The sequence below is a fragment of the Rhinoderma darwinii genome, chromosome 12, assembly GCF_050947455.1.
Source record: "Rhinoderma darwinii isolate aRhiDar2 chromosome 12, aRhiDar2.hap1, whole genome shotgun sequence".
Classification (NCBI taxonomy): Eukaryota; Metazoa; Chordata; class Amphibia; order Anura; family Rhinodermatidae; genus Rhinoderma; species Rhinoderma darwinii.
Window position 1 is genome coordinate 10,292,081 of NC_134698.1, and position 17,405 is coordinate 10,309,485.

The 17,405-nt window shown below is 43.5% G+C and overlaps 1 long non-coding RNA gene across 1 annotated transcript; it reads left to right on the forward strand.

Moving 5' to 3' along the window:
* Window positions 1-14,569: 14,569 nt before the first annotated feature.
* LOC142664548 (uncharacterized) lies at window positions 14,570-17,405 on the forward strand. Its single transcript, XR_012851312.1, has 3 exons — window positions 14,570-15,071; window positions 15,312-15,379; window positions 16,404-17,405. It is a non-coding gene; the product is annotated as an uncharacterized LOC142664548 (long non-coding RNA).

Below are 17,405 nucleotides of genomic sequence, written 5' to 3' on the forward strand. Positions count from 1 at the left end.
AAGCTGCTGGAAAGACTTCCGTGCCTAAGTGACCATCGGGGAGGTCGCTTGGGCGCACAGGTATTTCCCGTAAACATAAAGCCTAATAAAATCTTCCTCCCCTTTCAGGTCTCTTTTGATGGTAGGTCTGCCACTGGCAGTACCTTCGTGGATTCAGGGTCTGCTGCTAATATTATGTCTCTGGAATTTGCTATGTCTCTAGCTATGCCATTAATTGATTTGCCTAAACCTGTCCCGCTAGTGGGTATAGACTCCACTCCGCTTGCTAATGGTTATTTTATGCAGCATACCCCTGTTTTTGAACTCATTTTTGGCTCCATTCATTTGGAGCAGTGTTCTGTGTTAGTGATGCAGGGGTTATCGTCCGATTTGATTTTAGGCCTTCCTTGGTTGCAGACGCATAATCCCACTTTTAACTGGAATACTGGTGATCTTACTAAATGGGGTAATGAGTGCATGACGTCTTGTTTTTCTATTAATTTGCTTTCTCTCGTTGAGGAGGTGAACACTACCTGAGTTTATTCAGGACTTCGCTGATGTCTTTTCTAAAAGGCCCTCTGAAGAGTTACCTCCTCATAGAGAGTACGATTGCGCAATCGATTTGGTACCAGGAGCTAAGCTCCCTAAAGGTGGGATATTTAATCTCTCTTGTCCTGAACGTGAAGCCATGAAAGAATATTTCCAGGAAAGTCTGGCCAAGGGTTACATTCGCCCCTCTACTTCTCCGGTAGGTGCTGGCTTCTTCTTCGTGGGGAAGAAGGATGGTGGTCTTAGGCCATGCATCGACTACCGAAATTTAAATAGGATCACTTTTAGGAACCAATATCCCCTTCCTTTGATTCCTGATCTCTTCAATCAGGTTCAGGGGGCCCAATGGTTCTCGAAGTTCGATCTTCGGGGGGCTTATAACCTTATCCGGATCAGAGCTGTGGATGAGTGGAAGACTGCGTTTAAAACACCCGAAGGTCATTTCGAATATCTCGTCATGCCCTTTGGGTTGCGTAATGCTCCCGCGGTCTTCCAGAATTTCATAAATGAGATTTTAAGAGACTATCTGGGGGTATTTCTTGTACTGTACCTTGATGATATACTTGTGTTTTCCAAGGACTGGTCCTCCCACATTGAGCATGTGTGTTTGGGGTGCAGGAGATGCCATTTTTGGGTCAAATCCTCACTCCTAACGAATTCCGCATGGACCCTGCCAAGGTTCAGGCTGTGGCAGAATGGGTCCGCCCTGCCTCCCTGAAGGCCTTACAGTGTTTCCTGGGGTTTTCTAATTATTACAGGAGATTTATTGCTAATTTCTCGTACATCGCTAAGCCTCTTACGGACCTCAGTCGTAAAGGTGCTGATCTCCTCCACTGTCCTCCGGAGGCGGTCCAGGCTTTTGAGATCCTTAAGAGGTGCTTTGTATCTGCCCCAGTGCTGATTCGGCCTAACCAAATGGAGCCATTCATCGTGGAGGTTGACGCCCCCGAGGTGGGAGTGGGTGCGCTCTTGTCCTAGGATACTATGTCTCTCACCCAACTCCGTCCCTGTGCCTACTTCTCCAGGAAGTTCTCCTCCACTGAGAGAAACTATGACGTTGGCAACCGCAAACTCTTAGCCATTAAATGGGCATTTAAAGAGTGGCGCCACTTCCTGGAGGGGGCTAGGCACCAGGTAACGGTACTTACTGACCACAATAATCTGGTTTTCCTAGAATCTGCCCGGAGGATAACACGAGACAAGCTCGATGGGCGTTGTTTTTTTACGAGATTCAACTTTGTGGTTACCTATAGGGCTGGGTCGAAAAATATTAAAGCTGATGCTCTGTCGCGTAGCTTCATGGCCAGCCCTCCTCCTGAGGAGGATCCCGCTTGTATTTTGCCCCCAGGTATTGTCAGGGATCTTTACCATGTATATTGTTTGCAAAAACATTATTGCTTTATATCAGTATATTCCACAAAGATTTGTAAATGAAACAAGATGGAACCTGTATCAGGGGCACGCCTATGGAGACACCGCCCCTGGAATGCAAGAGGAGTGTACAGAAGAACTTACAGCTGAATAGAGCCAATGGGGCTTAAGCACGTCCCACATCTCTAGGGAGGAGTTTTGTGTTTCTTTCTTTGTTCAATAAAAAGTTCAGTTCTTACTTCCTACTGAACTGAGGGAAGATGTCTACCAACATTTGTCTGACTGGTGTACTTTTTACACGCATGCTCCCAGTTTTCAATTTACAGAGGTGGCTATTCGGTGTGAAATACCAGGGAAAAGGAAGTTTGCCCTGACAATTGGCGCCAAGCGTGGGGCCATACTTGAGGGGATCTCAGAATCCGGACAACCGACAATCACAGGGTGAAACAGACGACCCAGGACTCCCCACTGAAGGAGCCTGATCACCTCCACAATAACACGGTAAGTCAGTTGATTTTATTAATCTTTGACTTATCTGTGTTAGTGGACGGTCTTGTGGGAATATGTATAACCCTTGTCGGTTGCCTGGATTAGCTCTCAGGCGATAGAGGCGACATCCTCGCTGTGTGGTCACGAACCCGTAACAAATTAGTCGTGCCCGACTAACCATCCTCTGGGTAATTAGGGACTAGATAGAAAATATAACCTGTCTTATACAGGGGCACGCGGGCACAATGTGCGATAAGTCGTGGATAGTATTATAACCTGTCTTATACGCGGGCATGCGGGCACGATAAAATGTGTGATAAGTCGTGTGATAAGTCGTGGGATAGGTGCACGCGGGGTGTAACGCACTGATAAGTCGTGTGATAAGTCGTGGGTAATTTGTTGGCCAGACCTCGGTGAAACCGGTCACTAGAAGGTTGCAGACTAAAAGGTGTTATATAAATTACGTGTATAATATAGACAGTTAGAATGGATGGCTTACGGTCCATATTCAAATCATCAGGATCACCCGTACCCGGACGATCCTATTCGTATGATTTGGTGAAGCGACTGGAAGTTGGAAATAAGAAAGGCATTGTATGGTATATGTATTAGAAACCACAGGACGAGCCGCCGCCCTGTAATGGCGTCCGTCCCTCATGTTGAGTGTGTCCTCATTGTGGGCAGCAAAATCCCCCTCACAGCTGAGCAATGTGCTTCCTGTGGGAGAGGCTGCCCCCCCACCCCTGATGAGGTCACGCCCGGCCCAATCAAATCAGTATGAAATGATAGCCTTGTTAATTTTGTCATTTCCCTCAGTAAGGAGTTGCTTGCAATAACACATGCAGCAGTGTTTTTTTTCTATTCTAGATTCCGTCCCAGTGTGCAGGACGCTGTGCACTGGTGAAAAGACACGTCATCATAATATAGAGATGGTGGCCGACAGATTGGACACTGTTACAGATTATGTGTTTGATGTTTTGAACGTAGATAATTCCTATACAATAGTGTGATGAATGATTGCAGATACGTACGTTGTTTTGCCGGCATTGAAATTGTTAAGATTGTGAGAACAGAGGCTGTGAGGAGTGAGTGTGTGACCCCCTCCTGTAGAATGCGATGGTGTGGGGGAGGGGGGGCTGTGTGATGTGTGCAAAGCAGACTGGTATACAGGGCGTGGACTGAGACAAGGGATTACAATATTGCACAGATTTTAGATCTATATTGTATGCTCTTATTTTTAACAGCAGTAATGTCTAAAAACCAAAATTCTTAGTGTTTTGTGTATGGGGTTAAAATCAGTTTCTTTTTTCTGTGTACAGGAAAGTTTCTTATCTTTGCGCATGCGCTGTTGTCGATAAAAGTTACGCTGCATATTTATGTGTTATGATGTGATAAGATTTAATGTGTTTTGATGTTAATTCAAATGTATTAAACTACAGATATTGTGAGACACGGGGTCTTGAAAATGTATGTGCCCCCACTGTTCCCTATTTTTATATACAGTTTATTGGTTTGCAGTAATTAATATTACCAGATATATTATTTTCCGTTTTATTGAATAACTAATTACAATTGTTTTGTTTTTGTTTTCACACATGAGGCACATGCTATAGTGCCACCTACATGTTATTTTGGAAAATGTGAGATGTTTTACAGGAAATGGTTGCAAGTCATTTTAAAGTTAAAATGTTTTGGTTTTTTTTGTCAGGAGAAAGTCATTTTTGTTCCAGGCTCTTGTGTATTACAGGGGGTTAAACTAGTGCCCCCCAGATAGAGTGCCCGACCTTATTATGTTGAGATGTAGTTTTGAACCCTGCTACATTACTTTCGCAGAGTCCACAAAGGGGGGAATGGTGAAGGGACTGATCAGGTACAATTTTGGTTTGTTTTGAATTAATGAATTTGGCTTCAGGAGATCTACAAAATGTGTAAGAGACCATCCCCCTCCAGCAAATTTACACAAGAGGCCGATGTCACTCACAGATGAGTCTTTACAGATTTAGTAGGGAAGGAGGTGAAAATTATCTGAATATTGTTAATTTTATGTAAAGATTTTAGTAATTTTTATTTGTTTTTGTATTAATCAAGTATTTACAGAACCTGATAAAAGTGAGATTCTCACAGTGTTCTGGATTATCAAATGAGTGTGGAGAAGTGTATAACATTTGTTTTTATTTTTGAGAATAAAGACGCCACTCCTTTGAAATGTTCTATCTATATGTGACATGGGTTTTTAATGTAAATTTGTAATGTAGAGATACTTGATCATATACAGTATATACAAGACAGGATACGAGGCACCAGGTAAATCATCTGGAAACCACTCTCACCTCCTCATTCATCTCAAGGAGCGGAGCTGGAGGTGCTCGCTGAGGCTGTAACCTGGCAGAAGGTAAGACGGCCGACATTTACACTGACTCTAGGTACGCTTTTGGCATCGCCCACAATTATGGGCCCATTGGTAGTAGGAACTTTATTGGATCATCGGGTAAGCCAATTGAAAGAGCAAGAGAAGACAGAACTGACAACAAGAGTATGTGCAGCCAGGTGTCAGTAAATTGGCTTGTCTCTGGATACAATAATGCCACCACTAGGTTTGTAGCAGCCGGCATGATGTGGGCACGGCATGACATAGGTAAAACAGCAAAGGTACCTGTGAAGAGTGCAGCCCGGCCAGATTACCTGTCCCAGCGACTGCAGAACATACAACTACCCGAGGTAGAAGTGTATGACAATGTGGTAGACCTGTTCTCAGGGGGGGGCCTGAAGCCCGGCCGGTATCTTCCCCACTGCAGACGTTGTGTGTAGTGACAGGGGAACAGTGTTATCCCAAGTATTGAACTGGTGTTTGTACAATGATAAGATGTCAGCAGTTCTCCAGATGTTGTCCCAAAGTTAGTTTGTTTAATAACAATATTCAAAAAGTGTTGTGAGAATACTAAATACTGAGGTTAAGTTTTATGTAAAGTTCTGGACCAGCCTCAGCATTGGACTATTGGAGGCGTGCGTCAGTATTATGTTTGTGTAAATGATAACTTCTCAGTGCAAGAAGATTCCCATTTGAAAATATTTTTGTTGTGAAAGGAAAATTTTAGAGCAGAGAATTCTGTGCAGTGTATATGTGTATGTATAGATATATATAAAGAGAAGAAGAATCAGTTTGTAGGTATCAGTTTTAGTTACTTCCCAGTTTGAACGTTTAACATAAATCTGTCATTGTTAATGTTTTTCTTCAAATTAATTATCTGATTAAGATCAATTACTGATTATGCGATGAAAAGCTTGTTCTCCACAGGAAGAGTCCAACTGGGAGCGGAAGGTGTGAGAACCAGATTCTGACAGAATGTGGACGGATAAAGGAAGGTAAACCGGTAGCACCCAAGGCACTCTTGATGGCCATTGCATTGATGGTGTATGACCTCACATATGCCCCAAGACTGCAAGGATCGATGTGGTAAGATCTAATTGGTATGTCCCAGGCTTTACAGCTGATGCTGCTAAATTCTGTTAGAGCTGTTTGATTTGCCTACAGAACAGTCCTGGCAGACCGGTGCCAACCTTATCATACCCGCCTCCCACAAAGAGAACAGACCTTGAGAGGCCTTCCCAGGTAGAACGAACCAGAGTAGGGGGGGGGGGAAATTGGTTTGAGACACTTGTCAGATAAACATGTGGAATCTGTCTATATTTCTGTGAATAGGAGATGTTCCAGGTAATCAGCTGAGAATAAGGTATAAATCCTGCTGGAAAGTGTGACACCAAGTTCAAATACAGTGTACCCAGTAATTACACATCTTCTAGTGGCCCTGTCCAGTGGAACAGAGAAGTTTTTCTTACATAATGGTGTTTGTTTGTCGTTTAAGGGCCTGTCATTATTATTGTATGTACTTAGAACAACGTTTATAGTGTATGCGGATGATGTTATCACCAGATTAGTATTTATTTTAACAATTGACAAGGGTTGGGGGTCCCCGGCAAGTGCCAGTAAACATGAACTAGAAGACTTTTAATATGATGAACTCCATCACTGAGATGCGGCAGGCGCAGCCTGAACCAGTACAATGCGTTTATCATGAACTGACGGCAGTGTCACAATTCTAAGCAGCCGCCCAGACAAGTAACTTACCAGAGGAAGAGGACAGATGCGGAGGGTTTGTGGTAGTCACAATAAAACTCCACTAATTCGTCTACGTGGGATCTCACCCCAGGCTCACAGCATGAGGTGCTATGTACAGCCCGGTGACGTATACTAAAAGAGACGGTGTCTGACAGATGAGAAGGACCAAACCAAGTCCTGATGACATCAGCAAAGTAAAGTAAAGACCTGAGTGAATCTGTCAGCAGTATCAAGTGTTTAAATAAGTAAGTGACGAGGTGGAGGATAGTAATAAATCCCCCACTGGACACCACTGTGCAGTCTGACTCCACAGAAAACAGAAGAGCAGAAGACAGGAGAAGAAGAGGACGATGATGTACAGGACTGGCAATAAACTGATGGGACCCAAAACCTGAGGGTGATAGCATGAGATTGGTGATAGCATTATATTATTAGTTGAGGCCCTATTGTTTATATTGTCTGAGGTTTATAATTATATTGTGTGTAAATATGCCACAGTGCTGCAAATTACGATCTGAGGAGTTTTATGTGGAGGTGTGAGGTGAAGGTCACTGGTTGTTGTCACTCATATGTAAGAAGTACATGGCAGCAATGAGAGCCCGGATGTCATATTATCCGGGTGTCTTTAGGTTTGGGGAAGATGCCGCCCATGACCTGTTATATCTGCAGGGGTAGAAGTCCCATTAGGACAGTAAGTGACAGTGCGACAATTATTACCATTAATAAAATGTAGACTGGATTAATTATATATATTACAACCAGCAGCGGTTTGTCGATTATACCAAGACAACATCCTGTATCCTGAGGAGAATAGGGCAAGTTAGGACCACTCCGAAACCTTGGAAGTCCAGGTACAAAGGGGGGATACTCATAAGGAGTAGCTCATCTCAAGCTGGTAAAGAAATCCAAAACCCCTACCCGCCTGGTTCGAGTGGTCAGTAGTAGGTTGATAGGCAAGACTCAGGGATAGAGTAATAATGTTTTTAGGTGGGACTGTCAGGGATCATTACCATGTATATTGTTTGCATCAGTTTATATCAGTATATTCCACAAAGATTTGTAAATTAAACAAGATGGAACCTGTATCAGGGGCACGCCTATGGAGACACCGTCCCTGGAATGCAAGAGGAGTGTACAGAAGAACTTACAGCTGAATAGAGCCAATGGGGCTTAAGCACGTCCCACATCTCTAGGGAGGAGTTTTGTGTTTCTTTCTTTGTTCAATAAAAAGTTCAGTTCTTACTTCCTACTGAACTGAGGGAAGATGTCTACCAACATTTGTCTCACTGGTGTACTTTTTCTACGCATGCTCTCAGTTTTCAATTTACAGAGGTGGCTATTCAGTGTGAAATACCAGGGAAAAGGAAGTTTGCCCTGACAGTATAATCATATCCTCTGTGGATTCAGACTTAGTCTCAGAAATTGCGGCTGATCAAGGTTCTGCTCCCGCGAACCTTCCTGAGAACAAGCTGTTTGTTCCCCTACAATTCCGGCTAAAGTTGCTCAGGGAGAATCATGACTCCGCACTATCTGGCCATCCAGGCATCCTGGGTACTAAGCACCTCATTTCTAGAACCTATTGGTGGCCTGGGTTGCTTAAAGACGTTAAGGCCTACGTCGCCGCTTGTGAAATTTGTGCTAGGCCCAAGACTCCCAGGTCCTGACCTGCGGGCTTACTATGTTCTTTGCCCATTCCCCAGAGACCTTGGACCCATATCTCCATGGATTTTATCACCGATCTGCCTCCATCCCAAGGCAAGTTGGTGGTGTGGCTTGTAGTAGACCTCTTGAGTAAGATGTGCCACGTTGTACCCCTCAAGAAACTACCCAATGCCAAGACGTTAGCTACCTTGTTTGCCAAACACATCCTGCGTCTCCATGGGGTTCCGGTCAATATTGTTTCTGACAGAGGGGTACAATTTGTTTCATTGTTTTGGAGAGCTTTCTGTAAGAAACTGGAGATTGATCTGTCCTTTTTACTCGGCATTCCATCCTGAAACTAATGGCCAAACTGAGAGGACTAGTCTCTAGAACAATACTTAAGGTATTTTATCTCAGACTGTCAAAATGATTGGGTCTCCTTCATTTCCCTCGCCGAATTTTCCCTTAATAACCGGGTCAGTAACTCGTCGGGGGTCTCTCCATTCTTCTATAATTTTGGGTTTAAATCAACGGTTCTCCTCCATTTCACCTGATGGTTCCAACAATCCCGAGGTAGATGTCGTTCATCGGGAACTGTGCACAGTCTGGGCCCAGGTTCAGAAGAACCTTGAGGCGTCCCAGAGCATCCAAAAGACTCAGGCAGATAAAAGACGTTCAACTAACCCCCTGTTTGTGGTCGGGGATCTGGTGTGGCTGTCTTCTAAAAATTTGTGCCTTAAAGTTCCGTCCAAGAAATTTGCTCCTCGGTATATAGGGCGTACAAGATCATTGAGGTCCTCAACCCTGTCTCCTTCCGGCTGGCGTTAACCCCGTCTTTTCAGATACACAACGTGTTCCATGCCTCCATCTTGAAAAGCTGCTCCCTGTCCTTGGCTACATCGTGGAAACCTCCGGTCCCTGTTCTCACTCCTGATGGGGTAGAATTAGATGTATCCAAGATTGTAAACAGCAGGATGGTCCAAGGCTCCCTCCAGTACCTGGTCCATTGGAGAGGATACGGGCCTGAGGAGAGGACTTGGGTACCCGCCCGGGATGTTCACGCCGGTATATTGCTCAGGAAGTTACATCTTCGGTTCCCCAACAAGCCAGGCCCACCTAGGAAGGGTCCAGTGGCCCCTCATAAAAGGGGGGTACTGTAATGGATTTGCCAGACACAGGTTCTGTGTCGACGTCTGGGGTTAATCAGCCTTCATCAGCTCCAAGGTCTGCTAGAGTGACGCGATCTGTTACCACTCAGGCTCGCAGGCTGAGGAGAGGGAGAACCTATCACAGCCTGGCCTGACGGTTCTGCTCCCGCCCTTGGTCTATTTATACCCTCACTTGCAGTTGTTCCTTGCCTGTGATTGTCTTGTTTCCTGGCTCTGCGATTCCTGCTATTTTCATTATTGACCGCTGTTACTTTTTGACCCTGGCTTGACTGACTCTTCTCCTGCTCTGATTTTGTTACTACGTACTCTCCTGGTTTGACTCGGCTCGTTCACCACTCCTGTTGCTCACGGTGTTCCATGGGCAACTGCCCCTACTTCCCCCTTTGCATCTGTGTGCTCTTGTCTTGTGTTGTCTGTCTTTCACTTATTGAGCGTAGGGACCGTCGCCCAGTTGTACGCCGTCACTTAGGATGGGCCGTGCAAGTAGGCAGGGACTGAGTTGTAGGTAGATTAGGGCTCACCTGTCCGTCTCCCTACCCCGATTCGTTACACATTCACAGCGAGATCACGTTGTGTTGTGTGAGTAAGTCCCACAGAAACTTTACCGAAGTGTCGGGAGTGTGAATAGACATCGCATCCTGGCTGGAGGCAATATCCATTCAATCTGAAGACACTTTGGTAAAGTTAATGTGTGAGTAAGTGACAGCACAGTGTGATCTTGGGAGATCACGCTGTGCTGCGAGTACAGCTAATCATGAATTAAGAGAAGTGTATGACACTGATTGGTCATCGTCATACACTCCTCTGTACAACACCCAGTTGGTAAAAAGTTAAAACACGCCCAGTTGTCTATTAAGAAACTAATTAGCATAAATCTAAAATTGCTCATAACTTGCTCAAAAATGATTGTTTTTCAAAATAAAAACCACTGTTGTTATCTACATCACAGCGCCGATCCGATTATGTAGGAGATAGGGCACTTATAATCTGGTGACAGAGCCTCTTTAAGGCCCAAACTAGGCTGTAAAGATACACAGCATATCCACCCTAGCAGCCGCAGGGAATTCTGGGCGAAAAAACGCACCAAATTGTGCAGTTTTTTGGCCAGAATGCCCGCTGTGTGAGTGTAACCCCTGCCGTATACGTTTGCACTAAATTGTATATAGCTCTAATCATGGCCCAAACAGGAGTAACAATATGCTGGGAGTTGCTGTTTCACTAAAAATAAACATCTCGCTGCAGATCATACTGTGACTACAGTACAGATTAGAGGCAGAATAAACATTTACATGAAGTGAATCACAGGTGACGTCAGATTCTAGTTGTTCTTTTTCTCTTTTCTTCTCTATCTAGTCCAGACCTCTATCACGACTTCTCCCGGCCACAGCCCATTTCTGCAGTTTGCCGCTCAGATGTCTTCAGCATCTCACTTTTCAAACATTTCTGCACCTATAAACAAAGATAAAGTTCTCATGGTGCCAAACACACCCTTAAATATAATAGCGCCATACACTGTGTCCCTAAATATAAGAGTGCCATACACTGTGTCCCTAAATATAATAGCGTCATACATTGCACCTCTTATTATAAAAGCACCATACACTGTGACCCACACACATCGTGCACTCTGCAGATAGTGTCCCCCATAGAGCCCCCTGTAGATAGTGCCCTACATAGATCCCCCTGTAGATAGTGACAACCATAGAGTTCCTGTAGATAGTGCCCCACATATAGCCACCCTGTAGATAGTGCCTGCATATAGCCCCCATGTAGATAGTGACCTACATATAGCCCCCCTGTATATATTGCCCCATATATAGCCCCCTCTGAAAATAGTGCCCCACATATGGCCCCTCTGTAGATAGTACCCCACATATAACCCACCCCTGTAGATAGTGGCCCACATATAGCCCCCTGTATATAGTGCCCCACATATAGCCCCTCCTGTATAAAGTGCCACACATATAGCTCCCCCTGTAGATAGTGCACTACATATAGCCCACCCCAGTGGATAGTACCCCACATATAGCCCACCCCTGTATATAGTGTCCAACATATAGCCCACCCCTGTAGATAGTGCATCACATATAGCTTCCCTTATAGATAGTGCTTCACATATAGACCACCCCTGCATATAGTGTCCAACATATAGTCCATCCCTATAGAGAGCACCCTACATATATCTCCCCTATAAATAGTGCTCCACATATAGCCCACCCCTGTATATAGTGCCTTACATATAGCACATACATATGTCATGATTTTAATACTTTATTCATCAATTATCACCTATATTGAAAGAGGTATACCCATGCTATAATGTTATGGCATATTGCTAGGATATGCCATGACATTATGATTGGTGGGAGTCCGATCCCTTTGGCTTTATCCCTGCACTTCGGCTCTCCCGTCTACCTGCTGTGCAAGTAATTGCAGCACAGCGCCATTCTAGTAACGGGAGAATTGTATATAAATAACAGTTAATAATGATATTGGAATGTTTAGCAACTCTCTACTATACTTTTCATTTTACTTCCTCATCATTTTCAAGATCTCTGTTTGCTGGCAGCGAACGGAAATATCCAGAGACTTAAAACCTATACAGATGTAATACTTCTCTTGTCTGAGGGTTTGCTGCAATGTATGCAGTAAAGGCAGTTCTCCATAAACGTAACAGTATCGCTAAGTCCGCACATTTTCATGTCAAAATCAGTGCAGGTTTCCCTGTGGCGAGTGTCTTAAAAAAACCACCACTATTCTCACCTCCCCTGGCACTCTCCCATGACAACGCTTCCCTGGTCCTCGCAGCCCTCTGTATACCATGCCTCCAGCGATAAGAGAGGGAATGACGAAAATCCGCCGCAAAATCCGCATTTGTGTTACATTGGTGCGGAATTTTTTTCACAATTCACGCCCTTAAAGGAACAGTGTCATCACAAATTATTTTTTTATATGTTAAAGATGTTAGTGCTTTATTAAAAACGTTTATATTCATTTGTGTGTTTGTGTTTTACTTTTTCTTATTTTTACACTTTTTCTTCCCTATGGGGGCTGCCATTTTTTGTTCCATTTCTGTGTGTGTCGATTAACGACACATACAGACATGGAATATGGCAGCCACAGTCCCATAGGGACTGCGAACGGCTCCCGTCCCATTGACTTCAGCGTACGGCGTCTGTGTGGGAACTGCGCATGCGCCGCTCCCACACAGTCCAATTCGAAATTGGCGCCGTCCGGCGCCATTTTCCTGTGGACCGGAAGTCGCGGCCGGACAGTAATATTACTACTTCCGGTCGCGGCTTCCGGATTTGTGCACTTGGACCAGCGGCAGCAAACGGAGCGGACGGGCCGGAGGGAGCTGCGGCGGCAGGAGCAGGTAAGAGATTTCAATGTATGTTCGTGTTTGTGTGTGTTTACTACTGTATGTAAACCTACTACACTGTGTGTTAGCTCAAAAAATGGCGACACACGGTGTAGGAGGTTACACCGTTCAAACCCCTCGTTTATCCCGGCACTAGCCAGGATAAAGGAGGGGGGGATGCTGAGAGCTCACTAGAGCAAGGGCTTTTTACCCAATTTTGCAAAGCTGCAATTTTGGAAATAGCTCCATCTAGTGACCAAAAATGGGTAGTATTATAAATTAGAATTAATTTATAATATTTCCTGACTCGTGAAAAAAAAAAAAAAAATTTGAACAATGTTTAATCACCCACACACTAAATGTTTAATTTAAAAAAAAAAAACATGTTTTTCTGGCAACACATTCCCTTTAACTCCTTCCCTCTGCAGCCATTTTTCGGATTTTTACTTTTGTTTTTTCCTCCCCACCTTCCAAAAGCCATAACTCTTTTAATTTTTCATCAATATTGCCGTATGAGGGCTTTTTTTTTGTGGGACGAGTTGTACATTTTCACAGCACCATTTTTTGTACTATATAATGTAGTGGGAAACGAGGAAAAAAAATATATGTGGGGTGGAATAGGAAAAAAAACAGCGATTCCTCAACCTTTTGGGTGGTTTTGTTTTTACGGTGTTCACCTTACGGTAAAAACGGCATGTTAACATTATTTTGCGGGTCAATACGATTACAGTTATACTAAATTTATATCGTTTTCTTTATGTTGTACTACTTTTACAAGGAAAAAACTGATTGTTAAAAATAAAATTTGAGTTTTGTCGCCACATTCTGAGAGGGCTTATTTTTATATTGGTACCATTTTGGGGTTACGTGAGAATTTTTGATCACATTTTATTTCATTTTTCGTGGGAGAATAAGAGACCAAAAAACAACAATTCTGATGTTTTTAATTTTTTACAGCGTTCACCGTGCGGACTAAATAATGATCTATTGTAATAGTTCAGACTTTTACGGACGCGTCAATACCAGTTATGTTAGCTTTTTAATTTTTTTTACATTGTGCTTGAGTGAAAATGGGAAAAGGTTTTTTTTTTGAGCATTTAATTATTTTTATTTTTTTTAATTTGTTAAAAAAAAATAATTTTACTGTTTTTTACTTTTTTTACTTGTCCCCCCAGGGGACTTTAACCAGATAGTTTGCACGATATACTGCAATACTAATGTATTGCACGATATCGCGATTCTGACAGTCTCCTATGAAGCTTCATAGGAGTGCGAAGATGGCGGACCCGGGGGACTTCGTCAGGCCCCCAGGCAGCTGTGCTAAACAATGGCTCCCCCCGATCTCGCTGCGGGGGGCCGTTGGGACGTTACAGGGTGTCACCCCCCTGTTTTTAGTCATTTAAATGCCGTGATCGCTTTTGAACGCGGCATTTAACGGGTTAAACAAGCGGGATCTCGCTCGTTACCCGGAAGTGTCGGCTGTAACACACACCCGACACACTCGCTCTATGGAGCGGTCTCAGCCCGTGAGCCTGCTCCATATTCCCCCACCCGGCGTGCGCCGTATATATACGGTGGATGTCTGGTAGGGGTTAATTAATGGTCCACAACAGAAATTGACATTCTGACGACGATTTTAAGATCCGCTCTGCAGATTATTTTCTGTGTAGAAAAATGTGACAGCATTTAATGAGATTTCTTCAAATCTCCTCCGCACGGCTGGTACTGTAATCCGCTGCGATCTTTACATCCACAAATCCGCAGCAATTCTGCAATGTGTGCACTTACCCCGACTGCTGGGATATACACAGAGAGAGATCCATTCAGTCTCATAATCTGTAGACAACTGCTCATATGTGACTGTGAATTAGGAAACCTGATACATAAAAAAAAATTCAAAATCAATACATAGTAGAACTTTTTTATTAATCCTAATTAGTATAATTCATGCGATCTCAGGCGGCAATTCTATTCTTTGGTATTAGACTGGACAATAACGGAGCAGCCATAGAACATTTCGAGCCTTAACGTTCAGCCCTGATCAGGTCCAGACTAATAAAGTTTTCCATTGTGACATCACAGGATGTTGTCGCCTTCCTGGAAACATCCAGACTTATGAAGTTTTCCGTTGTGACATCACTCTGATGACATCACAGTTGGGTGGTTCTAAAAGGCGGTGACGCAGCACAGTGTCACTTTCTGTGTATTCAGAGGGAGATTGCAGCTGCATTGCTGTGTGTTTCTTTGTGATTTTCGCTTTATCACGATTTTCAATGGAGATTAAGGGTTTGGCATTCTTGCCCATCCTTGTGTTCCATCTGTGCCTGGGAGGGATATTGCTCTGCTACACCTTAACCCTGGACCAGGACAATGGCCGGCTGATGATTTACATCAGGTACGTGGAGAACATTACAGATGACATGACGTTATCTTCATAGTGACGTTGTATATTGAGCGCTGTTACTTTATTATACAGCAGAGAAGTGTCATCTTATAAGTGATTCTATACAGGGCATTACAAGTAGAAGAACTCTATGAAGTGTTAACATCAAGTTCATAGAAGTCTCTGGGTCATTATTACACATCTCTGACAATCAGAAATGTTCCCTCAACGTCTCTTTTCTCTTATTCGCAGTGAAACGGGAGCCCGATACCCCCAGTCGGTGCTGTTTACGATAGTGTTCGTGGGCACGGCCATTCTGGGTAAGTGATAACCACTGGTGGAAAGTGAAGAATAATTGGTTGTTCTTGATCTTGATCCGACTGGATCAACATTCAAACAAGAATTCTACACATTGACATAGGCGCTGATATTTTTTCATTCTAAGAAATTACCTAAGCCTTTTTTAAAGTCATCTCCTGTTCCTGCTGTGACGGCTCCTGCGGTGACTATTCCACAGATTCACAGTTCTCACAGTAAAGAACGCTTGTCGCCTCTGGAGTTTAAACTTTTTTTCTCCAGACGGAGGGAGTACCCCCTTGTCTTTTGAGGGGGTTTTACATGGAACAGGTTTTCACTATATTTCTTGCATGGGCCATTCATATATTTATATAAGTTAATCATGTTCCCGTTTAATCGTCTTTTTTCAAGGCTGGATTTAATTATTTTAATCTTTCCTCATAACTTAGATTCTCCATGCCCCTTATTAGCTTTGTTGCTCTTCTTTGTATTTTTTCCAACACCGGGCATCCTTTCTATGAACTGGAGCCCAGAAATGAACTGCATATTAGATGAGGCCTCACTAATGCTTTGTAAAGTGGTAATATTACATCCCTGTCCCGCGAGTCCATGCCTCTTTTAATACACAACAATATCCTGCAGGCTTTAGATGCAGCTGATTGGCATTGCATGCTGTTATTTAGTCTATGATATACAAGTACACCCAGATCCTTATAAACAAGTGACTCCGCCAGTGTAGCTCCCCCTAGGACATATGATGCATTCAGATTGTTGCTACCCAAATGCATAACTTAACATTTATCTACATTAAACTTAATTTGCCAAGTTGTCGCCCAAACACTTAGTGTGTCCAAATCAGCTTGTAACATCTGAACACCTTCCATAGACTAAACTATATTACGTAGCCTGGTGTCATCTGCAAAAATTGAAACAGTACTTTTAATCCCATCCTCTATATTATTAATAAATAAGTTGAATGATATTGGTCCCAGCACTGAACCCTGGGGTCACCACATATAACCGGCGACTGTCTTACTTTATTTTCAGGTTTCATCCACCCCTGAAGAATGAAAGGAGATCAGCGGGGAGTCCGAAGACGTGCACAACTTTACAGACTGTATCTAACAAAGTGCACGTCCTAAACACAGCTCCCCCTCCATTCTGGATCAAGTAACGACTACAAGGGGTTACTTCAGCATTGTACTCATCGAAGTGTCCAGCCCAAAATTCATCATGGTGGACATGGAGAAATAGATGTGTCATCTCTGCTGTAATCCTCAAAACGTCCTGTGTAGACAAAAAATATCAACAAATATTGCTCAGGAAGTAAGAGAGACCAGGAGGACCACCGGTCCTGGTGTATGGAGGCTCCATCTACTGAAGTGGATCATTTACTGGGCCTTCTACAATCTAGGCTCCATCTACTGAAGTGGATTATATAAAGATCCGGTCTTCGACAATCTAGGCTCCATCTTCTAAAGTGGATGATATAAAGATCCGACCTTCGACAATCTAGGCTCTATCTACTGACGTGGATGATATAAAGACCTGGCCTTCTACAATTTAGGCTCTGTGTACTAATGTGAATAATAAACAGACCGGGCCTTCTACAATCTAGGCTCTATCTACTGAAGTGGATAATATAAAGATCCGGCCTTCAACAATCTAGGCTCTATCTACTGAAGTGGATGATATAAAGACCGGGCCTACTACAATCTAGGCTCCGTGTACTAATGTGAATAATAAACAGACCGGGCCTTCTACAATCTAGGCTCCATCTACTGAAGTGGATGATAAAAAGATCCGGCCTTCGACAATCTAGGCAATTTCTACTGAAGTGGATGATATAAAGAACTGGCCTTCTACAACCTAGGCTCTATGTACTGAAGTGGATAATATAAAGATCCGGCCTTCGACAATCTAGGCTCTATCTACTGAAGTGGATGATACAAAGACCTGGCCTTCTAGAATTTGCCAAGCCATGTGGTCGCTGTTGACTGGCAAATTAACACCAACATCTATATTTCTATAATAAAATGTATTTCATCA